The 26,986-nt window shown below is 37.8% G+C and overlaps 1 protein-coding gene across 5 annotated transcripts in view; it reads left to right on the plus strand.

The window, feature by feature from the left end:
* Positions 1–8,423: 8,423 nt before the first annotated feature.
* The window catches only part of IL33 (interleukin 33), a 38,798-nt gene continuing 20,235 nt past the window's right edge, over positions 8,424–26,986 (plus strand). Inside the window, exon 1 of one of the 5 annotated variants that reach the window (XM_032291091.1) lies at positions 8,424–8,541. The gene's annotated coding sequence lies outside the window, so the exon portion shown is untranslated. Of the gene's footprint in view, positions 8,542–26,432; positions 26,692–26,986 lie in introns of those variants that run through there. The other 4 variants (XM_032291089.1, XM_032291087.1, XM_032291090.1 and 1 more) reach the window with 4 other exon arrangements.

Consider the following 26,986-nt stretch of genomic DNA (forward strand, 5'->3'; position numbering starts at 1 on the left):
CAATGGTGGGCTGCCTCAGCAATGGCGGGTTGCCTCGGCAACGGCGGGCTGCCTCAGCAATGGCGGGTTGCCTCGGCAACGGCGGGCTGCCTCAGCAATGGCGGGTTGCCTCGGCAAAGGCGGGCTGCCTCAGCAATGGTGGGTTGCCTTGGCAACAGCGGGCTGCCTCAGCATCGGCCAACTACCTCCATTGTGGTGGGCTGCCTCAGTAATGGCGGACGCCCCTCCCCCACAGAGCTGGACTGTCCTGGGTTCAGCTGTGCTTGCTGTGAAACTCTCAATCCAGAGCTTCTGATTGCTGTTCTTTTGTGGGGGTGGGACCAGCCGAGCCTGATGGCCTGGCTCCCTGCCTCAGAGCCTTTTTTAAGTTGGTGTTCCAGTCGTCTGTTGAAGAGGCACCAGGGTCTGTTTGTTTTCCCCTGCGGCCACTCACTGCACTGGCTTAAAGAGCAGCACTGAGGCTTGTGGCAATTTTTTTTTTTTTTTTTTTGCCCTGGAAACTACTGTCCTGGTTCCCTGCTCGGTCCCCTTTTTAAACAGACAAATGGGCGACTTCCCGTGGCTCCAATCGCCAGCCTAAAGGGCACCCGGACCGGTGTATTTTGTACGGAGAACAGCTGCTCCGGGGCGCCAACAAAGCAGCTGCGCAGGGCAAAGCAGCGGCACCGGCCGGCACAGCCGCACTGGCCGAAACAGCCGCACTGGTGACCTGTGGAGCTCCTCTGCCTGGGAATTGCCTAGTCTGTGGGCAATAAAAATGCGGCGTCCACTCACCCTCTGCACTTTCACTGGGAGCTGCAATCCCGAGCTGTTCCTAAACGGCCATCTTGGATCCTCCCCCCCGAAGCTGTTTTATGTATTGGCTGCACCATTTTACATTCCCATCAGAATACATGAGGGTTCCATATTCTCCACATACTCAACAATATTTATTTTTCCTTTTATAAAAAAAATTATAGGTATCCTAGTGGGTGCAAAGCTGCATTTCACTGTGGTTTTGATTGGCCTTTCCCCAATGACTGATGACACTGAACATGTTTTCATGTGCTTGTTAGCCATTGTTTATCTTCTTTGGAGAAATGTCTATTGAAATCCTTTGCCCATTTTAAAATTGGGTTATCTTTTTGGTTTTGAGTTATAAGAGTTCTTTATATATGCTGCATATTAGATCCTTATTAGATACATGATTTGCAAATATTTTCTTCCATACTGATGGTTGTATTTTCACTATCTTGATAGTGTCATTGAATCACAAATATTTTAATTGTATTACAACCTAGATGTGGTGGCTCATGCCCGTAATCCCAACACTATAGGAGGATAAGGCAGGAGGATCACTTGAGATCAGCTTAGGCAACATTGCAAAATCCTGTCTCTATAAAAAATACAAACATTAGCTGTGTGTAGTGGCATGCACCTGTGGTCCTATCTACTCAGGAAGGTGAAGTGGGAGGATTGCTTGGGCCCAAGAGGTCAAGGCTGCAGTGAGCCATGATTGTGCCCACTGCACTCCACCCTAGGCAACAGAGCAAGACTCTGCCTCAAATAAACAAATAAATAAATAATTGTAATGAAATTCAATTTCCCTATTTTGTTGTTACTTGTGCTTTTGTTGTCATACCTAAAAAATCTGTTACAAAATCTGAAGTCATGAAGACTTTCTCCTACATTTTCTTCTAAAAGTTCTATAGCTTTAAGTCTTACATTTAGGTTTTTGATCCATTTTGATGTATTTTGTATATGGTGTGAAACAGAGATCCAACTTCACTCTTTGGAATGTGGATGTTCAGTTGTCCCAACACTATCTGTCAAAAAGACGATTCCTCAAGACAATTCCTTTCCTCATTGATTTTTACTCCCTTGTCAAGAACCAACTGACCACAGATGTGAAGGATTGTTTCTGGACTCTCAATTTATTTCACTTATTTATATGTATATCTTCTGTCAGTACCATACTTTATTACTGTTACTTTATGGTAAGGTTTGAAATTAGAAAATATGAGTACTACAACTTTATTCTTTTTCAAGATTGTTTTGGCTTTTCTGGGTTTAAAATTCTACATTAATTTTAGAATCAGTTTCTCAATTTCTACAAAAATCCAGCTGGAATTTGGCCTACAGAATGTGTAGAATATTTAGCTCAATGTGAAGCATGTTGCTATTTAATAACATTAAGCCCTCTTATTGGTAAACATAGGATGTCTTTTTAAATTTATTTCAACAACATTTTGTAATTTCCAGTATTCAATTTTGTCACCTCCTTAAATTTATTCCTAAGTATTTCATTTTTGACACAATTATAAATGAGATTCATTTAATATTCTTTTTTGATGCATTGATGTTGTATAAAAATACAATTGATTCTTAAGTGCTGCTCCTGTAACTGCAGCTTTGCTAAATTCATTTATTACCTCTAATCGTTTTTTGTGGGTTCTTTGGGATTTCCTATATATAGAATCATGTCATTTGCAAAAAGATAATTTTACTTCTTTCTCTTCTAATTTGTCTCTCTTTTATTTCTTTTTCTTGCCTAATTGCTCTGGCTAAACTTTCTGGTATGATGTTGAACAAAAGTTTTGAAAATGGGCATTCTTGTCTAGTTACTCATCTTAGGAGGAAAGCTTTCAGTCTTTCATCATTGAGAATAAAGCCACAGTGAATATTTCATAAATGCCCTTTATCAACTGAGAATACTCCCCTCTTTTTCCAGTTGAGTGTTTTTATCATTAAAGGGTAATGAATCCTGTCAAAAGCTTTTTCTGCATCAATTGAGATAATGATGTGGGTGGGCTTTTTTCCCTTCATTCTATGAGTGTGATTTATTACATTGATTGGTTTTTATATGTTGAACCACTCTTGCACTATTGGTATAAATCTCACTTATTTATGACATAGAACCTTCTTAGTATGTTGCTGGATTTATGCAGCATTTCTTACAAGGCAGGTCTACTAGTGATGAACTCCTTATTTTGCCCTGTTTTCCTTTATCCGATAACGTCTTAATTTCTTAATGTCTACTTCCTCTCTTATTTTTGAAGAATAGTTTTTCCAGATATAGAACTGTTGGTTGACAATGTTTTTCTTTCAGCCTTTTAAACATGTTGTCCCACTGTCTTCTGGCGTCCATCGTTTCTGAAGAGAAGATGGCTGGTAATCTTATACATCAGTATCCCTTATACATAGTGAGAAATAACTCAGTTGCTGCTTTTTAGATTTTCTTTTTATCTTTGGCATTTGACAGTTTGGTTATAATGTATCTCAGTGTGAATCTTTTGAGTTATCCTGCTTGGAGGTCATTGAGTATTTAGAATGTTTAGAATCTTGGTTTCTCATCAAATTTGGGACATTTTTAATCATTATTTTGCTAAATATTCTCTTTGTTTCATTCTCTCTCCTTTCCCTACAGGACTTTCATTGTGCATAGGTTGATATGTTTGATGATGTCCTACAAGCCTTTTAGACGCTGTACATTTTCTTTTTCTGGCTCATTCTTTTCTCTTTCTGTTCCTCCAACTGAACCATTTCAATTGACCTATCACTGATTCTTTCTTCTCTTTGCTCAAATCTGCTACTGAACTCCTCTAGCAAATTTTTTATTTCAGTTATTCTACTTTTCAACTTCAGAATTTCTATTTGGTTGTTTTTTATAATTTATATCTATTATTTCTATCTATTATTGATATTCTCTATTTACAAAGATATCATTTTCATGGTTTCCTTTAGATCTTTATACATATTTAAAACAGTTGATTTAAAGACTTTGCCTAATAAGTCATATATCTGGTCTTTCTTGGGAATGATTACTGTCACTTTTTAAAGTCCATCCTTCATTTTTTCTTTGCATGTCTCCTAATTTTGTACTGAAAACTGGACATTTTGCACATTCTAATACAGTAACTCAGGAAATTCAATTCTCCCCATCCATATGGTTTGCTGTTGCTGCTTGTAGTGGGTTGTTGCTATCTGCCTGTTTGGTGACTTTTCTAAAGTATTTTTCTACAGTCTGTATTCTTTGTTAAGTGTGGTCACTGAAGTCTGTGTTCCATTAGCTTAGTGGTCAGCTAGTGCTATGACAACGATTTTCTTAAACAACTAGAGCCAAAAATAGAAGCTGAAGAAAAGGAAAAGAAAAAATTACTCTCCTAGTTTTTTCAGATTGGCTCTGTGTTGGACACATCTTTAATGCATAGCAAAGCCATTTACAACTCTGCTTTGGTCTTCACTTCCTGCTTGCATGGAGCCTGAAAGCCAGAGGTGAAAGCTTGGAGTCTTCTCAGGACTTTTCTGAACATGTGTACATTCCTAGGAATGAGTGTTGTCTTCCTGATTCCCCAATATATGTGGGAACTTTTTAAAGCCCTTATTCCCCTCATGTATTTCCTCTTCTAATCTCTTCCTCCCCTGGCTTTTCTGATATGTCTATTGCTTGTTCTGACTGTTATCCCTTGCCCCAGTCTGCTGCAGGCAATACTTTTACCTTTTACCTTTTTACTTTTACCTTTTAATACTTTTGGCAAATGCCACCTGAGAAGCCATGCCAGCCCTAGAAACACTTTGAATCAGATGAACAAAGGCAACTCCTCACACTAGTCCTTAAGGGAGCCCCCAGACAGGCTAAAACACACAATCACCATTCTTTGAAAAGAAGGTCCGTATTAGTCCCTCTGGCACTAGCAGCATGCACTTGGAATGTGGGCTGCCATCTTCATAACTGCCATTGATCTGGAGGCTGGCAGGTGAAGGATAGCAAGTAGGCAATTTAAAATCCCACAGGGCTCTCTTCTGCAATGCATCAGCTTCTTTCTTCATTAAGCTTTCCATGGCTTTTACAAGCTTTCAACTATAAGCAGAGTTCTGTGAAAGTTGATTTTGACAATTTTGCCAGCTTATTAGTTGCTTTTATGGAGAGATAGACCTTGAAGTTTCTTATTCTGCCATTTTTGGTGACATCAATTGAAATAATTCTACAATTGACTTGATAAATAAGAATATGTTTAATATTGCAAATGTCCCATGTGTGCTTGAAAGGAGTATGTATTCTCCACCTGTTGTATTAAGTATTATTATATATTTATGTGTCCCAGCTCATTGTAGCAACCAAAATTTCTACATTCTATATTCTTCCCAATGTCTTTCCTGCTTGACAACATTGCTAACATTGCATCAAATTTCTCACTAGGATAATAGATACTTGTGTCTCTCCTTGTAATTGTCTTTATTTTCATTTTATGTAGTTAAGACTGTTAACAGGTGTTTTTAAGTGGGGATTTATTTTTTCCCAATGAATTTAATTTTGTCATTATTCAGTGACCTTGTTTTTGTTTTGCTTGGTTTCATTTTTGAGATGGTTTTTCATTCTGGGTCTACATCTAGGCTACAGTGCAATGGTATGTTCAAAGCTCACTGCAGCCTTAAACTCCTGGTCTCAAGCACTCCTACTGCCTCAGCCTCCCAAGTAGCTGGGACTACAGGAATGTGCCACCATTCCTAGCTAATCTTTGATTTTCTTTTATAGAGACAAGGGCTTACTTATGTCCAATTTCTATTATTCTAAATTTTTTTCTAAAAAATTAAAAATGAATACAGAGCCCAACATTCAGCAATATTTTTACCCTCTTCCTGAGCAATACAATATACTTGGGACTTCTCATTCCTAACAGCATCTCTCCAGACTTATAGACTATTTTTGTAATGTATTTAGTTCTAGTTTGTTTTTCTTAACCTTACAAGATATTATTATCAGTATTAACCATTAATATTTGTTAGCATTACCTCAATATTTAATGTAGTTTTTATTCTTCAATTCTACTTATATTTCAGACCCACCATTTAGGTTCACCTTCCTCCATGTGATGTGTATCCTTTAAATTTTCCTTTTTAAAGGTCTACTGGTAGCAAATCATCAATTTGAACTTTCTTCCTTTGGGAATAAAATAGTGCCACCAGATGGAATGTATTTCTATGAGTTAGCAAAATTTTAGACAGTCACCCATATACCTTGCATCTACCGTGAAAGGAGGAAGTTAGTAAGGCAGATCTGGCATTTGGGAAGTAGTTATTATTCTGGTCAAATGATTAGTAACACTCTTTTCATTCTCAAAAATTTATGATTCAGATAACAAATCATATGGTTACTAGAATGAAGCCTGTATGGCTCAATGCTTAGTCCTCCTGCCTTCTGGAGGCAAGCGTTCATCTTCATTCAACTAGCTACTTAAGTAGAATGGAGTAACGTGTGGCAGTCCAGTGTTACCACTGAGAATAACCAGAAAGATAAAGAGAGAGCTGCCAAAGCACTAAGGATGAGGAGCTAAGATTCCATGGAGAGATTAGCTAACAGTTATAGAACTTTTCATAACAGTTACAAGAACATTTGCCAAGGCAAGAAATCTGTATTTTACCAAGGTAGGAGGCCAGTGTCAGGAGACAGAGAAATCATTGTTGATTGGTATTGTGGGGATGAAGAGAAATTAGAAATTGGAAGGTCCAAGGTCCCAGCTAGAAGAGAGAACCAGCGAGCTGAACCTACATATGATTTTCCTCTTCAAAACACTTGCCAAATTATGCAGCTGCATGAGGGCAGAGGCAAAAAATAATAATAATAATAATAATAGTACAGAAAGCCTCCTAAAAGCAGAGCTGTGGTTTTAGCAGGCTTTTATTTTTTCTTTGTTTCATAAAGAGACAAGAGTTATATTTCATGACTGTTGGGAGAAAATTGAATAATTTTTTAAAAATTGTTTCATCCAATAAAGAGCATAAGCCAGAGAGACAAAATAGGAGGGGAAAAAAGCAAGAGAGTAGAAACAAATTCAAATATATCAATAATTACAATAAATGTTCCAGTTCAAAGACAAATTGTTGTCAAAAAAAGAAAAAAAAAAACCTAACTATATATTACTTATATGTGACACATTTGAAACATAAGGACATAGTTTGAAAGAAAAAAGATAAAAAGGGATACACTATGTGAATACTAGCCAAAAGAATGTTTGCAGAGTTCTGCTAATAATGGACAAAGCAGACTTTAAGGCATGACGCATAACTAGAGATAAAAAGAGGCATTTTGTAATAATGAAGGAGGGTTCAATAGACATCATGAAGACACATTATTCATGCTTTGTAATTTTCTCAGTATTTGTAAGAATTCCCAGAGTACACTGATATTCCCTTGGCTGTTACTTGTCACTCCTTCCTCCCATTTATTGCACATAATTAAATTTCTGATTAGTTCTTGTCATCTTGGCATCCTTTTCTGGTGGACATAGCCAGCTTTCTTCATTCCTCACAAACACAACATTATGGCTTGTAGCCAATTGCTCAGTTTTGGGGATCATTAAAGGGGATTACTGTACAGAAAATGAAACAACTTTAAACAAGATAACAGAGTTCCTTAGCTGTTTTTTCCAAAGGGGACTCCATCACAGTCACATTTTCCCAAGCCCTGGTCAGCCATCTGTTGCTGTCTCATTTTCTCTTTCCCCTGACATTCTGTCCCTCAATATGCCATGAGAAAAACTAAAAAATTCTTATTTCATTTTACAGTAAATTTTTTCTGCTGCCCCTTTGTTTCAAGTTCACCCTTCTAATCTTATAGATTGAATGGTTGTAGGGGCTTGCTAGGCTAACAGTCCCATCACAATATCCTTCTAAGTACAGCAGCAGTTTTATTTTCAATGTGTGATCTTAGGATGTAGAATCAGTCCAAGTCTTAAAAGAGCATCACGTCACCCCTTAATTTTCTACTATAGATCCCAAAAGAAATGGAGAGAGGGTGAATAGGAGCAAACTTTCTCATGAGGTAAGAAGAACAACTTCTCTCTATATAAAAAAATAGCCAATTTGTTTATTGCTAATAGCTGTAAAAGTTGATGACAATAGCTGTTACTAACTTAAAATTCCATTTTGATTTCTCTGGAATCTACACTACAGGATTTCCTTTTGTAATAAAGTATTATCTTCTGTGAGATATTTGAGATGAATAGAAATAAAAGATGAACAATGGGAAGCAGGAAGCCATGTCAGATATGGTGGAATACACAGAGTATCTGAGAGCTTTTATTTGCAGATGAGTTGCTTATTACTGATATGCCAAAGGGGGTTGCAAATGTCTATTATAAAGGAATTTGGAAGAATAAACTGACCTCTTAATGAAGGTTATAAATTAAGAAGCCAATGGCCAAAAGTGAAAATATAAATGGCAAAAGAATTTCAAAATGAATAGTGCTGCAGCTGAAGTTCAGGAGTTCAACTCCAAAAAGAGCCAAAATGTAAAGTTTAGGGGCAGAAGAATCATAACTGCTTGTTTAAAATATTAAGATGGAGGGAGGACACAGAAAGCAATGAGCCCTAGATGTTGACAGAATTGTAAATCTGTTGGCTCTTTACATGAGATTTAAAGCCTGTTAAAATTTCACCCGCCCAGATCTCCCTTCTAAGGAATTTTGGTTGTCTGCCAAACTTCAGTTGATAAAAAGAGTCTACAGACTCCGAACACGGAACTGCAGCTTTTCAAAGAAGAAATCAAAACAAGATTACAAGGTAAGACTGAATATTCTGGGTGATTTTTAGTCAGATTTGTAAAAGATCAGAAAAAGAAAAACAAAAAAAACCCATGGTTCTCCATGGTTCCCAAATTTTACAAATCAAATAAAATCTGATTTTACAAAGTAAAATTTGGGAACCATGGAGAACTGTGGGTTTTTTTTTTTTTTCCTGAAAAATAAATGATAAAGCCAATTTGTTTATTGCTAATAGCTGTAAAAGTTGATGACAATAGCTGTTACTAACTTAAAATTCCATTTTGCTTTCCTTTGGGTGTTTGTAAAATTAATAAATTGTTAAAAGAGATTGTAATAGTTTTTATAGTAAATTTTGCCCCCTCCATGAAACTTTATTTTATTTTACATTTTTTTAAGATGTGAGGTCTTGCTCTGTAGCACAGGCTGGAGAGCAGTGGTGTGATCCTAGCTCACTGCAGCTTCCAACTCCAGGGCTCAGGCAATCATCCCATCTCAGCCTTCCAAGTAGCTGGGACTACAGGCACATGCCACTGTGCCTGGCTAATATTTTTTAAATTTTATGTAGAGACAGGATCTTTGCTTTGTTGCCAGGCTGGAAACTTTATAAAGCAAGTTGATAATTCTACTTCAAACTCCTAATGCTTACTCAAGACAAACCTGCTTGCAATTGTTTTCAAGTGGTTTTCAGTAAAAGGAGGATATTGCAGGGCATGGTGGCTCATGCCTGTAATCCCAGCACTTTGGGAGGCCGAGGTGGGTGGATCACCTGAGGTCAGGAGTTTGAGACCAGCCTGGCCAACATAGTGAAACCCCGTCTCTACTAAAAATACCAAAAAAAAAAAAAAAGAAAAAAAATAGCTGGGCATGGTGACAAGTGCCTGTACTCCCAGCTACTTGGGAGGCTGAGGCAGGAGAATTACATGAACCAGGGAGGCAGAGGTTGCAGTGAGCTGAGACTGCACCATTGCACGCCAGCCTAGGCAACAAGAGTGAAACTCTGTCTCAAAAAAAAAAAAAAAAAAGTAAAAAGGGAATAACCATGTAATTGTCCAATGGGCTTTTCCTGCCCACTGCATAGACAAAACCAGTTCACTGAGACCATGGCATGGCAATAAAGAGTTTAATTGACACAAGATCAGCCATGCCACACAGGATTCAAAGTTATTACTCAAATCTCCCCCAAAATTTGGAGGCTAGGGTTTTTCAAGGTTAGTTTGGTGGGCAAAGGGCTTAGGGGAATAAGTGCTGCTGATTGGTTGAGAATGGAATTATAAGCATGTGATAAATGGTCCTCTTGTGTGTGCTGAGTCTCTTTCTGGGTGGGAGTCACTGGTCATCAGATATGCAAAAGCCTGAACAGACGTCACTAAAAGTCAATCTTAGCTTATACAATAGTGATGTTATTTACAGTAGTCACTGGGGAAGTTGTAAATCTTCTGACCTCCAAAATAATGGCTGGTAATCATTTTACTATGCCTACATCTTAGCAGAATTCAGGCCCCTCTCAACCTCGTAACTTGGTGGACTTTCATTAATTTTACCAAGGTGTTTTACTTTTGGGGAAGGGCTATTATCATTTAAACTATACAATAAATTTCTCCCAAAGTTAACTTGGCCCAAACCCAGAAATGACCAAGGACAGTTTGGAGACTGAAAGCACGATGGGGGTTGGCTAGGTCAGATCTCTTTCACTGTCATAATTTTCTCACTGTTATTTTTCACTGTCAGTTTCTAATAGAAGAATTGAGAGGCATTAACCCCTCAAAAATCCCCTATTGTGAAAAAATAAGGACTTGATATCCTAAACGGAGAAATTCAAAAGCACATCAGTTTTGCTACTATTCTTCATTAAAGACTTTCCTTTGAAGCTTGTTTTCTTTTCCTTATTCCTTGTTTTCAGCCTCCTCACAATTTTCTCTGCCTTTCCTTTCCACACATGAATATAAGACTCCAGACTATTTTAATAATGAAAATAGCACAAAGCCAAAAGTATGTCCTGTGGCTGCACACAAGTCAGAGACTTGAGAATGAAGTATCTAGGGCAAAGACCTGTACTCCCTCCCCTGCACTGTGCTTCTCCCACCTGAAGCATCCTCTGTGCCACCCTGGGGTCCTATACTGTTTCCAACATTTTTTACCTATTCCTTCTCAAATTTGTCTTTTGAATACTTGATGCTCCTCTTTTGATTTTCTCCCAGAAAATATACCACTCTAAGTTGAGAAAACTTCAGAATCCTCTATTTCCCAAAGCTTAGGGTGTTTGAACTGAATCACATAGCTGGGTAGTGTCTTAAACACTTAAGAACTTCTAGCAAAAGCATCACTTTCCTCAGCTCAATTTCACATTTTCTCCATTCTTCTCTAAAAGGATCCTGGACTTGCTACCAATCTTTGATTGATTACTTCATAATTGATTTTCTAAGCAAGCTAGATGTTTATCTCTTTCCCATCATTGTTTAACTTACAGTATCTACGGTCAGAAAGAACCTCTTTCCCTTTCCCATTTATATAGAGTAAAGAATTCTGAGGCAAACTTTCACTTACGGTTTGAAATAGCCAGAGGTGAAAATAAGGGAAGAGATTGAGAAACAGGAAATGCCACTCCTGGCCAGGCTTTCCCGGGGATTAAGGAAATAGAGCTTACAACTAACTGCAGGGAAATAAGCATGAGATTCAACTGTGAAAAGTTAAGCTCCATCAAGTAATTAAATCATTACAGGGAAATACTGAAGAGGGGTCAGCACTGGGAGATAATTGTGTGTGTGTGTGTGTGTGTGTGTGTGTGTGGTGTGCATTTTACTATATATGTGTGTTTTTACTACATATATATAGTTTTATTTATGTGTGTATATATATAAAAGAAAATATATATGCCAGTAAATCTGATACTATAAGTGTTTTTCTGGAGATGTGAGTTGCACTGTACAAAAATCAATATATCTTTTATTCAACTTGAAATTTTGGCAAACATGGTGGAAATCAAGAGGGTTGACTGGAATCCACCTTCTTTGTATCTCACCTTGCAGCAGAAGCATTTAGAAACATTAAGTCCAAATATAAACTCCTGGAACAGCAAAAAGAAATGGACCTTAGTCTATCAACAAAATGATTGGGTCGGGTTCAAGAACTTCAGGAAATGATGTAGAACCTCTAATCTCTTAGGTTTCCTGTAGGTTCTCTGGTGCTGATATCTGCAGGCAAAAGTAACTTTTAAGGGGATACAACCTTAGTGGGCCTCAAAAAGTTCAGGCAAAGTTCTTTATGCAGGGAGTGGTAAGGTGTAGTGAGGAATTGGGGGCACTTCCTCCCTATAGCAGACTCCTGGCACATGCTGCTCATGTTATTATTGGTAGATTACACTATACCTATGAAGGTATTTTTTTTTAAGTAAAAGTGCAATATAGCATAATAATAAACACACAGATTTTTAGAGGCAGTCTGGCCTCCAATCCATCATCCATCATTGACCAGCTGTGTAATTTTGGATTGTACTTAACTTTTCTGAGTCTGAATTTTTTTCTCTCTTGTAAAATGTGAAACAAACAACAAAATCCTACTCAAGACAGGTGTTGTGATGGGTAAAAGGAGTTAGAAGCAGTTATCAAAGGTAATGTATTAATCACTGACCATTTACTAAAAGTGAGACATTTATCTTCCACATTATCCTTCACAGCATCTCTGTGAGGTAAATATTATCTCCATTTATGAAATTGAAACAGTAGGATTTGAAAAAGTTGTAGTACTAACCCAAAATCATAAAGTTAGTAAATTTCAGATCAGAGATTAAAATCCACGGTCAGGTCTCATTAAGAAAAAAGAACTAAAGAATGATTCCAAACTACTTCATTTAGTGCATCTCTAATCTTTGTGAAGCTACTGTGAAGCTATTTTTTTATTCAAAGCTTCCATCATTTTCAAATATGAAAATATTAATGAGGTGACATTAAAACCATCTGCATATTTTCTTCAGGGCTACATTCACAGTTACTGGAGGGAAAGGGTTCCTGTAAGCCATTGTTCTCTTAGGTAACTTTTTTTTTTTTTGCCATTCCCATTGCTATTTCCAGAACTAGGAGAAGTTCATCCACAAACTTGACAGAGTGTTTTACTTTTAATCAGCACCCAGTTTACATGCAATTCCCCTCCACTTCAAACACTCTGAAAATTCAATGACTGTCATGACTTTCCCTAGCCATATTAGTGCCTCTGAGATCTTCTGCAATCATAAGAATGTTTTGCTCATTATATCTCATGGAGTTCCTAGCAAAGATTCAATATTTCCTTAAAGAGTTTAACAGAATTGAGTAGTTTTGTGTATCTGCTGTGCTCAAATCTCAACCACTATAACTTCTTAGCCTGCTGGCTTATTAGTAACAATTGTTTAAGAAATGCTATTTAAGCTGTTTACAGTTTCTTTTTAAAGTGAGGACTCTATGCTTTTCTCCAATTGTTCTTTTTATTTTTTTTTTTTGAGGAATCATTACACCCAAACATGAACTTCCTCAAATCTGAATTTATTAGTTCCAAAGTTTTTCCTCCCTAAATTTTATTTTTCCATTATATCTTACATGTCCACATTCTTTAGCAATCCTGTTTCACAACACTTGATCAGTAGCCAGCATAACTGCTTCATAGTGGTAAATTATTATTATTTATTTTTGAGACAAAGTCCTTCTGTCATCCAAGCTGGATTGCAGTAGCTCAATCACAAATCACTGCAGCCTCAATATCCTTGGCTCATGCTATCCTCCCACCTCAGCCTCCTGAATAGCTGGAACTACAAGCATGTGGTGCCTCGCCTGGCTAATGTTTTTACACTTTGTAGAATAAGGTCTCACTGTGTTGCCCAGGATGATCTCAAACTCCTGGGCTTAAGGAATTCTTCCTCCCCAAAGTGTTGGGATTACAGACATGAGCCACTGTGCCTGACCCATAATTTTTAAGTTTCCTTGAGTAATATTTTATTCTAAACTTTTGAACAAGTTTCAGGCACAGAAATAAATACCAACATTCATTCTGATATAATTTAGTGACTATCTCCAGCTTCCTATTTTTTCTCCCATAAGAAAAAAGGTCCATATTACCTGAAGGTATGGTGGCATTATTTTTATTAAAGAGGGTGTATTTTTTTGCACTGATTTATTCAAGAGCCATATGGTTTGTGAAACTGTAATCATAATTGTCAGTATGTGGTGGTCATTTAATACAAAAATCAGATGCTATTAACTCAAAAAAGTATAAACTATTTTACAAAAATTTTGGAGGATACTATGCTAGGACATGACAGGTAATACTTACATCTGGCTGTCCAACTATTATTACTTTTCATTATGTCAGTGGAAGAATTTCTGCTCAGTGCTATAAGGCCTATGAAAGTAAATTCAAAATATTCAGAACTATTTTTGTCTTTATATTTCTTAATTCATAAAAGTAGAAAAATTAGACAGAAGTCTATTATTTTGCCAGCATCCAATTTTTTTTTCTAGGCATTTATTGCAAAAGCTGGTAAAACAGCATCTGGGTTTAGACCCACTGGTTCTCCCTACTATCTAGGTGAAACCATGTAGCAACTAGTAACCTCTAGAGTGGCAGTTCACTGTACCTATTTTATGAAAAGTCTCTTGACAAAGGAAAGACTACCAGTTATATTTATTTCTCCATGCATCATTGGGTACACTCAAAAAGAAGTCATATCTATCCAGAGCAGAAAAATAATTTAGTCTCATCTTTGGGAAGAAGAGAGGTATTTGACTCTTTTCACTTTAGTAGCTTTCACCCTAAGGCCAGCTACCAGGTAAGTAAGGCTGAGACAACTAAGAATTCCATGGAGAAATTATGAAGCCAGCAATTTGGGGAACAGCTAGAGCAGCCCATGAAGTAGGGAAGGTGAAAAGCTTATCATACCATCATGGTCAAGCTTCCAGACCTTTGAGTTGCATTTTCAGATCACTGCACAAGGCAGTTCTGTTAAAACTTTATGGAAATGAAATATCCAGTGTGTAGATTGTGGCTTATTTTATTCAGATAAATGGCCAGGAAGCTTCATATCTAGAAGAAAGCCTCTATACCCTTAAATTTTAAAGAGCTTTTAATAATCTAATTTAATTGTATCTAACAATGTTAGCAGGCAACCATTTAGTTGTACAAGAAAATCTCATGCTTTCTGCCCAAGTGATATTCAAAATATTTAATAGCTGGCATGCAGCAAAGATAAATAAAAAAGGAACCGGCCTTGGAGCATATCAGCTAAACACCAGCATTGGGAGGGACTCTCATTTTGGCTTTTGACTATGCCAACTAAAATAGATGATGTGGCAGTGAAAGTATTGCGGAATATATTACATGTTTTATAAAACTTTTAATAACCTGTTCTATAATATCAGTTATTTCTGTCACTATTCAATAAGCATATCCCAAGTATAAGAAAAAAAAAGCCTGCAAAAGTTATACTGTCTGTAACTTTAGTCTTGTCACAAGGAAAAACTTTCACTTTTTTAGTTCAATTGTTACAATTTAGCACATGGAAGCCCCTTTACACTGGCTCACTTATTCTTTTAATACAACCGCAGAATTGTAAATAATGCATCACTGCTTTTAGGCAACAATTTCTTTTTAATTTTGAAAGTGTTGATGTTGTATTAACGGATTTTTTTTTTTTTACTTGGTTGCTACAGTTGTTCCTGGAGGATGGGGAAGTCTGCTTAACAGTTGACTTTATGAGTAGAGTATTAACTGGTTTGATTTTCTTTCTTTTAAGCTTTTTAATTAAGAAATATATCATACATATAAATTAATATATGGAATGTATATGTAAGTTCTGGAGCAAAATAATAAAACAAATACCTGTGTATTTATCATCCAGCTTAAAAAACAGAATATTCCTTACAACTTTGAAGGCTGCTTGGTGTCATTACCTAATTGCATCTCCTTTGATTTCCACCAGAGACAACAAGCAAAAATTTGTGTTTATTATTCCTTCTTTTACTTTAGGATTTTATGAAGTTTGATTTCAGTCTTCACAAGTGATTTCATTTTGTCACTATTTGTCCCACAATGACTTAAGGCATGATTTACATGTATATGATATTCATAATCATTTTATACACAAATTTATATACACAAATTTTTTTTTTTTTTTTTTTTTTTGAGACAGAGTTTCGCTCTTGTTACCCAGGCTGGAGTGCAATGGCGCGATCTCGGCTCACCGCAACCTCCGCCTCCTGGGTTCAGGCAATTCTCCTGCCTCAGCCTCCTGAGTAGCTGGGACTACAGGCACGCGCCACCATGCCCAGCTAATTTTTTGTAGTTTTAGTAGAGACGGGGTTTCACCATGTTGACCAGGATGGTCTCGATCTGTTGACCTCATGATCCACCCGCCTCGGCCTCCCAAAGTGCTGGGATTACAGGCGTGAGCCACGGCGCCCGGCCTAGACAAAATTTTTTGTAAACAAACGTGACCGATGTTTTACTGTTTTGCAAAAATAAAATAGTGATAATAGTACTATTACCGGTAATCTGCACTTGTAGCTGGTTTCTACTGCCTTTTCCTTTTGTGGGTTCTCACCATGGTGCCTAGTATTCTTGCTTGCTTTGCAAATTTTGATTGCAGGCTACTCATTTGTCCTGAAGGCTTTTCTGTGGGAATGCTTGGTGGTTTGTGTAGCAGCTGAGTTCTTCAAGATAAAATTTATGTTTGCCTTTCCCATTTGCCTTGGGGCACTGCCAACCTAAAACTACTTTATACTTAATTCTCTATTTCAGACTTTTGGAAGCACATAAGTAGTGTGATTTCAGACTATAAACCAATGTAGAGGCTGACTTGCCCTGAGAATATAAGTTCTTAGAGATATGTGTTTCCTTCTAGCTAGGGCTGGAGTTGAGACAATCAAGGTTTCTGACTTCCCTTTTGTGAATGGAGTTTATTTATCTTGATCACATATCGATTGTGAATGTAGCCCTTTGAGAGACTAGGTTTATGCAGCAGCTTCCTATTAGACTCCCCATCTCAGACATATCCTGGGCTTTATCTCCTGTTCCTGGTACTTTACGTAATTTTTCCTCTTTGTCTCTAGGCTACAGCAGACAACTTTAGAAAAAAGCCAAGGTTGCTAGCCTCCCATTCATGCTAGCTCAACATTGTTTGAAAAAATATTTTAAAATACTTCTTGCAGCATTTTAGTTATTTCTATCAGGAGGGCTGTACATAGCAACTAATCCATTATTATGCTGGAAAGAGTATATTTGATTCAATATCTTTATAATGAATAAATATAAATGTAAACTTATGAAGCATCTTTAAATTAATAAATTAATGATTCTGTCTTCTTTTATCTATTAGGCTTCCATGCAACATTTTTTTTTTCAGAAAAGGATTCTACTCTTTACAATGTTTTGAAAACTTCTTCTAACCATAAAGTGTAAGGCTTTCTCCTTATAATGCTACTAAATCTTCTCTAGCTTGACTACCACTGATGGTGTATGAACTGGGCCTCAGTCTATCACCCACCTTACGGGGTCAAATAATTCAGGTGGCATGGGCCTAATGACATATTTTCAAACTTTTAATTTTGTTTTCTTACCAACAAAACCTCTTCTACTTAGAAAACTTTCTAGGTAGGAGTTTTCTGCACTGGATGCAGGGGCTAGAGGAAGATCTGGAACGCAACAGATTTGGATTCCTCCACCCCTTTCCTGAAGCACCTCATGTACTCTAAAAATGTTTGCTTGGGGTTTCAGCTATAAGGCCTTGGGCATTTACTTGATATCTCTGTACCTCGGTTTCCTCATATATAAAAGAGGAATAATAATAATGCTACCCTGACAAGATTGCTGCAATAACTGAATAAGTTAAATATGTGAAGCACTTAGTACAGTCTTGGCACATAGTAAACACTACATAAGGGCTAACTATAAAAAAATACAGGAGAGCTAGTCACAGTGGCTCATGCCTCTAGTCCCAGCACTTTGGGTAACCAAGGCAGGAGGATCACTTGAGGCCAGGAGTTCAAGGATGCAATTAGCTATGCACTTTAGTCTAGGTTATAGACCAAGACTCTGTCTCTCTCAAAAAAATACAGGAGAATTTTTATTTAACTCTACATGCTCCTGCTAAATATTTCATACTCCTTTGAATTTTTTTTTTTTTTGAGACAGAGTCTCACTCCATCACCAAGAGCCAGGCTGGAGTGCAGTGGCGCGACCTCAGCTCACTGCAACCTCCGCCTCCCAGGTTCAAGCAATTCTCCTGCCTCAGCCTCCTGAGTAGCTGGGACTACAGGTCCGTGCCACCATGCCCAGCTAATTTTTACATTTTAGTAGAGACGGGGTTTCACCATGTTGGCCAGGATGGTCTCGATCTCTTGACCTCGTGATCCACCTGCCTCGGCCTCCCAAAGTGCTGGAATTACAGGCGTGAGCCACTGTGCCCGGCCACTCCTTTGAATTTTTACTAAATTCATAATTTGTACATTACTTGCCCAATTTGATGTAAAATGCACTTAAAAAGTAAAAGAAAAAATGATCTCAACTTTAGAGTTAAACTAAAACCAAAGGTCACTCTGTTCCATGCTGTATTTTTTTTCTATACACTGCTTTCTTCTAGCACTGAGAGCTTTCTGAATCCATTAAACAACAGCCAGGCATGGTGGCTCACACCTATAATCCCAGCGCTTTGGGAGGCCAAAATGGAAGGATCACTTGAGGCCAGGAGTTTGAGACCAGACTGGGCAAGAAAACAAGACCCTGTCTCTACAAAAATAAAAAATTAGCCGGGTGTGGTGGCACATGCCTGTATTCCTAGCTACTTGGAAAACTGAGGCAGGAAGATCCCTCGAACCCAGGAGCTCAAGGCTACAGTCAGTTATGATCATACCACTGCCCTCCAGCCTAGGTGACAGAGCAGCACACAGTCTCAAAAAAAAATCAGATTTCAAATATTTGGCTACTAAAGAAAAAAAAAAAAAAACAAGTAAAAACGAAAACAAAAAATGCTGCAGACTCTGTGGACTTTTCTTTTCACTGTAATTTTGTCCAGCTATAAGGTTAGTGGAAAAGAAAAGAGGAGGTCACAGGGCTGAGGTAGAATGTATGTGTTTTCTGAGGATGGGATCCTCTGCGTGAATAAGGAACTGGTGCAGCTGCCAGTATAGAAGGGGCCCTGGGAGAAGGAAAGAAATGGGCTAAATGAGGAACCTGTACAGGAGCACAGGAAAGAGTCAAAGGGAGGAAAATGTTTTGAAGACAAGGAAACTGAGACCTGGAGAGCTGCAGGGACTTGAGGGAAGGGAGAAAATCCTGGGTCTAAGCTTGGGAAGGGCAGGCCAGTCTACCTCTGCTTCTTCAAAGATTACTACAGACTTGATCCACTGAGGCCCCCAAAGTATGTGAGGCATGGGCAGGCGCCCAGGAGAGGAAGAAAACAACTTAAATTGAGTACTTTGAAATGTTCAGTCACACTAAAGCTGCAGAGCCATAGGCCAGCTGAAGAGTTAGCTTTTAAAAATGCTTTACAAAGAGCACTTACCCAAGAACAAGAAGACTTGAGTTCTATTAGACTGAGGCATATAAAACTGTCATTTCTGTAGGTCAAAATGCTGTAGTGCCAACTTCATACAGCTCAACCTAGGATTCTAGCTCCACTGCTCTGCAGATCTTTGGGATTTGGGTAGGGTGCCCACATCTGCCTAGTGGACGATGCCTGCCTTAATTTATAGGGTATCTGTAAGGACTGATCCAAATTACAGAACACTTGAGTGCCTGCTGTGGATAATTTCTGGGGAAAAAAAGATGACTAAAGCACAACTCTTATTCCCAAGAACCCAGCAGTGGAGGAGATAGGAAAACAAACAGAGTTGAATATATTATCATAAATATAATATATAAGGAAGGAAGAGAGGAAACAACAAAGTCGGCTTGATTGTGGGTTGTCAGGGAAATGGTAACATTTGAATTGGGCTGCAAGGGTTAAGCAGAAGTTTCCCAGACAAAAAGGAAGAGGTAGCACTAGCAAGAGGAATAGTGTGAGCAAAGCTCTGGAGGCGCGAAAGCGCATGGTGAATTGAGGAATGGTAAACAGTCTAACGAGTCTAAATGTAGAGAGTATGGAGGGAGGGGTAAGGTTGGAAAGGTTGATGGGGCAGATAGTGCAAATGTATAAAAATGACTGGATAAGACTGTATCCAGGAAAACCATGGCAAAGCATAGAAGTGCTTTACAAATGATGAGTACTGTTTACCTTTAAAGATATAAAAGGAAGCTTCCCTAAAATCTCACACCATCCCTCCCCTCTTCTCACAAGGGGTTTGGCTTAAGTCATAGATTGATCTACTAGATTTCTTTATAGAGTGCTTCCCTTCCCTGGGAGAAGTGTTCTTCCCAGGGTCCAAGAAAGTGGCAGATGGAAACTCTTCAGAGTGGTCGGGGGTAGGCGACAGGAAGTGATCCAGTTTGATGAGGAGGTTCCTGTCTCATTGTTCCCCAAATTTCCATTTTCCCTTCTTCCATATCACTTATTCTAATCTCCCTTAAGAAAGAAGTGAAACTGCTACACCCAAGGGAGTAGAGGATTGGTGTGACACCCTCCCCTTTGCTCCCCACCCGCTTCGCTTTCACTTCTACCCCTTTGCAAAATCTCCCACAATGAAGTCATATTGTGTTAGCAAACTTAGCCATGATCCCTATTTCCTCTCCCTTTCAGCCAGGGTCAGTCTTCTTCCACTGGTTCAACTGGTGTTGCTTCCAGTACCCAGCAATAGGTTCATTCATCCCACTATCTGCTTATAGATCCTCTTCCCATTCAAGAGAAAGCAAGCTTGACAAAGTGGTGAATGACATATAAGGCCCTGGGATTCAATTATACCCCATTCTACCAATGTTCCCCATAAACTAAGAGAAAGAGCAATATAGCCCTAATATCAGATTCTGGCTTTGCTACTTCTTACCTATGTGACCTTTGGCAAGAGCCATTATTTCTTCACTTCTAAAAGGGAGACAATCATATCCAAACTCCAGAATCACAGTGACATTAAAGATAATATATGTAGGGCATCAGTCTTACAGAAGACACCCAAACACTGTAGCTACTACCATCGTCATCATCACCGCAACTACCATTATTAAGCATCCGAATTAATGCAGACTCCTGGCTGGTCTCATCCCCTCCCTCTTATTGCCCTCCATCTGTTTCTCACATGATAACCACAGCACTAGTTTAAAAATAAAAATCAAATCACATCTCATGTTATTCAAAATCCTTCTTTGGTTTCCCAATGCACTCTGAATAAAATCCAAGTTTCATCCTCTGGCCTCCAGGGCCCAGATCAGCCAAGCTTCTGCCCCCTTCTGTCTCCAACCCCTTCACATTATGCTCTCCCCATTGCCCGCTCTGCTCCAGCCACAATGGCCCTCTCTGTTTACTGAGCACTATGGCTTCTGTCCATCTCAGGGCCTTTGCCCCTGAGGTTTTCTCTTCCCCATGTCTCTTCCCTTTCATATATTCCTCACGCGCTTTCGGTGCAATTTAAATGTCACCTTCTCAGACTACACTACCTTACTACCATTCTATTTTACCTTCTTTACCCGTACAATTCTTATTTATCACTGCTTATTAATAACATATTTGTACAACTATGTAAGTAACTTCAATCTCCCCATTAGAAAGTAAACTCCAGGGGGGCAAGGGAGTTTGCTTTGTTCAGTACTCTATCCCAGCACCCAGCCCAGTGCTAGAAGTAGTATTTTATTTATTAATGGTTTTAGGCAGCACTTTGTGCTGCAGTACAAACAGATGCAAATCCAGCATCATTTGTACCCTGCGGATCTCAGGGGGAGGTTAGGATTTCTTTACAACAATTCCCAGTTGTATTCCTAGTTAAATTCTTTTCAGAAAATTTAGCTAAATTCTTTTAATTTAAATCCTCTTAAAATAATTTAACTACTCTCTAGGATATCAAAGGTCAAACTTTCTCTTTTCTATATTATCTAAATTTTCCATAATGAGTATGCATTTTTAGTAAGAATTTCGCATAAACTCTGCATTGTAACAAGACTGATCATAGCAAATCAATCTGATTAAATGAATTTATTTTGAAAGTAAAATTAACAATAAAGGAAGAAAGGCCAACAGCCAACTTAACATTTTTAAAGGTATTAACATTTTAAAAGTGGGAAATTGTAAACCAAAGATCATTGCCCGACATATAAGAGGTTAGTGATTCAATAAATGATTTTCCAGCTGATCAGACGTAGATAACATGACAACATGAAATAAAAATTTTCATGCAGCACCATATGAGTTAATGCTCATGGAAAACACAGTCCCTGTCATGTAATGGGTATTCAGTATTTGTTGAATGTAAGTTTCTGGAAGATTTCTCCAGCCAAAGAGGCAATTACACAAATTTGCAACTTTGAAAATAATAATAACTCAAATATTTCTCATTGTTGTTATTGGTCAGAGGTGAAGGACCAACTAATAAATTTCTACTTATATTATTTTATTTATTATGTTATTTATTGACAGATTAAAATCTTTTTGGTTGTTTTCCTAATTTAAATGTGTGTCATTTCCTCTAGGATGTTCCCCACCCATACACATGCATACTCCTTACTCTCTCTCTCCTTTTCCTTCAAAAGCACATTTCCTATGATTATCTAAAATGTGACTTTCCTCTGGTGATGTCATATTCTCAAAACCCACTCCATTTTTTTGTGTGCACATTTCCCAGGCCCCATAGAAAAGGTCTTTCTAACATCAACCCCAACCCTGGGCCCAGTTACTTACACTAATGTCTTTCCTTTCTGGTCACTAGGGACCCTGACCTCTTTTGCTATTTACTGTTGCCTCTGCTGTTATCACCTTTGGTGACTTCATTGTTTGCTTTGATGACTCTTTAACAATATTCAACAGTTCACCCAAAAAATCTCATTCTGACTACCATCATCATCAGAACATGTCTCTCTAAGATAAGGAACACTGGAATTCTTCTGTTTATGAACAAACTCCCATCTTTCTATTTCTTCTACTTCCATTTTAAAAATTCTTTATTTGAACCTTTTTTTTAAATTGTGGCAAAACATACATAACATAAAATTTACCATTTTGAACATTTTTAAGTGTACAGTTCAATGACATTCACATTTATGTACAACCGTCACCACCCTCCATCTCGAGAACATTTTTTCATCTTCCAAAACTGAAACTCTATGCTAACAGTATCACCGTATTCCAAAGTTAATTCTTTTTTTTATATTCTCTAAGGATCTGTTTCAGATTTTTCTCCACTTATCCTTAAAATTTCAAATCAGTGCTTATTTCTTTTAATTTCTGTAACTCTTTCAGAACCTACAATACACAGATTGAAGCCATTTTATAAGACCCTTAAGTTCACATCCCTAGGCCTTAAAACTTCACATCTTCTCTTATTCTCTCACTAGTTCCTCCTCTCCTGCAGGAATAAGTGTGCCTCCTTCTTTTCAAAGCCGATCCTTCCACTCATATTCTTTCCCCCTCTCTTCTCTGTCTCCTCTGGAAATATGTAAGTTTTCCCCTTTTCATAGGCTGCCTTCTTTCTGCATTGAAGCATACTCAAAAGTCTCACAACCCAATATAAACATCAATATTAATGACAATAATAACAAACATTGAGTTTCTACTTTGCACCAGTTACTGTGCTAGGTGCTGAAAATATATCTTCTCATTTAATTCTTACAACAATAAGTTCAAATTATTATGAAGCTATCATGGGTACTGTAACAGTTATTATTATAAAAATTGTCATTATTATGAAGAAGAAACTGAGGCTTCAGAGATATCAAGTAACTTGCCCAAGATCACCTAGCTAGTAAGTAGCATCTTCTCTTTTCCACACTACTGTGTAAAGATACCATTCTTTGTTTCTTTGCTCCCTTTCATTACTGTACTATACTTCTTGGAAATGTCTTAATTCCTCCTCCTCCACTCTGTGCAGTCCTCTGGAGTTGTTTTGAGATTCCTACCATACTTAAATGACTCCCTCCAAGTTCTCTTAATCTCCAACTGGGTCTCTATAATGAGTATTACCAACTGTTCCTGCTTTTTGAGACAATGTTCTCTCTTAGCCTTCATTATATGAACTCCTCTTTTTTCTGCTTCTCTGTCTGGTCTTCTCACTAACTTCTTTTCTCCTCTTTCTCCTTACATGTAAGATATCCCAGAGTTTAGTCTTCTCACAGCTTTCTCTTCCTGTTCCACACTCAGCCAAGACAATCTCATTCACTCCCTCACAATTAACTATCATGCCTTCACAAATACCACATGGTAATTTTGGCCTCTGGCCACCCAGTTCCCACTCCCTGCTGAATTGTCCATATAACTGTTCCTCCAGTACCTCAAACTCCATCTGCCCCACATCAAACTCACTCCCTGTCCCTCCCCACCTGAGTTCCCTATTATTAACCCCTGGAATTATGTCACTTCCCTTCACCACCCTGCTTCCCCTCTTTCCCAGTCCACAGCAGGCACACCCAGATCCAGAAAGAGCTGAGGATGTATTGTGGTAGACATGCCTCTAAACTGGGAGTGAGACTTGGGTTTTAATCCTGACTCAGCCACTTGGTAACTGCGTAACTTAGTGGAACTAGAACCGGAATCTCTGGGGCCCTTACTCACACCAAGCTGCAAGGACTCTATGAAGTACCTGTAGCACTCATCATTCTCTTCCCCTCCTCATTAGTCTTATTAACATTGTCCTCACTAGGTCCCCCTTGCTTTTTGACTGGGCTATTTTAATTGGCCTCCTAACGGGTCTTTTCTCCTCCCTCTCCCTTCTTTCCTTCCTTCAGATGGTGCTTCACACAGACATAAAATTAAATTCATAAAATACAATCTAGAAGATGCTTCTCTTTTGCTTTAGAAACTTTCAAAAGATTCATGTTGTCTATAGGATAAAACTCAAACTCCTTATTGTAGCAGTCATAGCCCTCTGCGAACTGGTCCCAACATAACATGTGAAACTTCACTTTGTCTGAATTGAATTTCAAATGTATTTGGGAGAAAAAAAATCCCAAATGTATTCTTTTTCATTATTTTTATTTTTTTCATTTTTAGAGACAGGGTCTCACTCCATGGTCCAGACTGGAGTATAGTGCTATCAGAGCTCACTATGACTTTAAACTCCTAGGCTGAGGTGATCCTCCCACCTCAGTCTACCAAGTGGCTTAAGAGAGCAGGTGCACACCACCAAGCCCAGCTAAGTTTTAAAATATTTTCTGTAGAGACAGGGTCTCTTTATGTTGCCCAGGCTGGTCTTGAACTCCTAGCTTCAAGTGGTCCTCCTGCCTAGGCCTCCTAATGCATGGGGATTATAGGCATGAGACACACACCTAGCCCTAACTTATTCTTTATACCAAAAGTAATAGTGAGTCAATCAAAGATTTATATATAAAATATTAAACAATGAAGTTTTAGATAATATCATAAGTAAAATTTATAATCTTAAAAGAGGAAAGGTATTTTAAAGCAGAACACAAAACCAGAAGTTCTAAAAGAAAACACTGATTGTATTTTACCACATAATATTTGAAAGCTTATGTATGGCCAAAAAATGCCATTAGCAAAATCTAAACATAAATGACATGGGGGAAAAAGCTGTAACACATATCACAGACAGGGTCTAATTTCATAGTTTACATACAGTTCTTAAAAATCAATAATTTATAGAAATTGATAATACATAATTTTTTAAAAGATGCTCAGTCCCACTAAATAAAAGAAATATAATTCATAACTATAAGATAGTTTACACTCTTTAGAAAGGCAAACGTTTCAAAGGTAATGACACTCATTGTTGCTAGGAGGAGGGAGAAAAGGGCACTTACCTGGATTGTTGATGAAACTGTAAATTAATACAAGTTTTTGGAAGTCAATTCATTAATATCTGTCAATATATAAGATACATGTACCCTCTGATTCAGCAATTGCACTACTAGGAGTTTATGCTACCAATGAACTTATAAAGATTTTCAAAGAATCACAATACATACCCACACCCCTACACCCACACACCCGCACACACACCCACACCTACACACACACACACACACACACACACACACACACACACACAAACTATCAATATTAGAAAACTAATATTGCAACACTGGCAATATTAGAAAACAAAAACAAAATCTGGCAACAGCCAGTGTTAATCAATAAAAGACTGGTTAAGGTATATTTCTATGATTGAATTCTATTTATGATATTACTTGTAAAGAATGTTTCTAATATGTAGAAATATTTATAATATAGTGTTAATTAGAAAATGGAAAAAGCTTGTATTTGCAGAATCATTCTATTTTTTAAGAGAAGCGTATAACTTTTTAGATAGGAAAAGAATGACAGGATCTACAACACATACACTTTCCTGTCATTTACATATTTTCTAAGTGTACATATATCCTTTCTATAATCAGAAAAGAATTACTTAAAACGTATTCTGCTTTCTTTAGAAAAGATAAAGGAAATTGAACAATCTGTTTCCTTCTATATTATGTATTATACAATAAACACTACCTAGAGTCTGTATTGTAGAGATTTTATAAAAGTGAATGATTAACTAACTATAACTCTTTGAAAGTGCTACAGCTAGGTCAGGTGTGGTGACTCACACTTGTAATCCCAGCACTTTGGGAATCTGAGGCAGGAGGATCACTTGAGGTCAGGAGTTCAAGACCAGCCTGGCCAACATGGCGAAACCCCATCTCTACTAAAAATACAAAAAAATTAGCTGGGTGTGGTGTCGCGTACCTGTATTCCTGGTACTTGGGAAGCTGAGGCAGAAGAATTGCTTGAATCCAGGGGGCAGAGGTTGCAGTGAGCTGAGATTGTGCCACTGGACTCCAGCCTGGCAGCAGAGAGAGACTCTGTCTCAAAATAAAATGAAATGAAAGTGTTATAGCTAAAATAATCCCTGTTTAGGATCTGACGGTAGCAAGAATACAAGCTCCCACACGTTCTAATGCATTTTTAACTAGCTCCATCTGCATTGCCTCATACATCAAATGCTGTCATGCAATGTTGCATAATCCATGTGTGTGTGTCTATATAAGTACAACTGGGATGTAACTGCCTTAACTACTACAATTGCTGACTACAGGAAACCACGTCATCTGAGATTAGCACTTTGTAACTTAGGTGAGTATCATAACCAGTGTGCAGGGATATTTACTGTATGTCACTGGGAATAGCAGCAAAAAAGAACTAGTTTAAATTGCTATATGCTCCGAAATATTTCTGATGTAAAAACAGGAGAGTATTGAGTAAATTTTAGTCTAAAAAAAATGGTGAAAAGAGTGATCAAAGTGAAGAATTTGCAGGTTATTTAAAGAAAATACTTTTTCAGAATAGGACTTGGAAATATTTCCTGACTATGCTTTTAACTTATCATGTGGTTCTATAAAGGGCGTTGACTTTCTCTGTGCCAATGACT

The sequence above is a fragment of the Sapajus apella genome, unplaced genomic scaffold (genome assembly GCF_009761245.1).
Source record: "Sapajus apella isolate SASKATOON/1434 unplaced genomic scaffold, GSC_monkey_1.0 scaffold24, whole genome shotgun sequence".
NCBI lineage: Eukaryota > Metazoa > Chordata > Mammalia > Primates > Cebidae > Sapajus > Sapajus apella.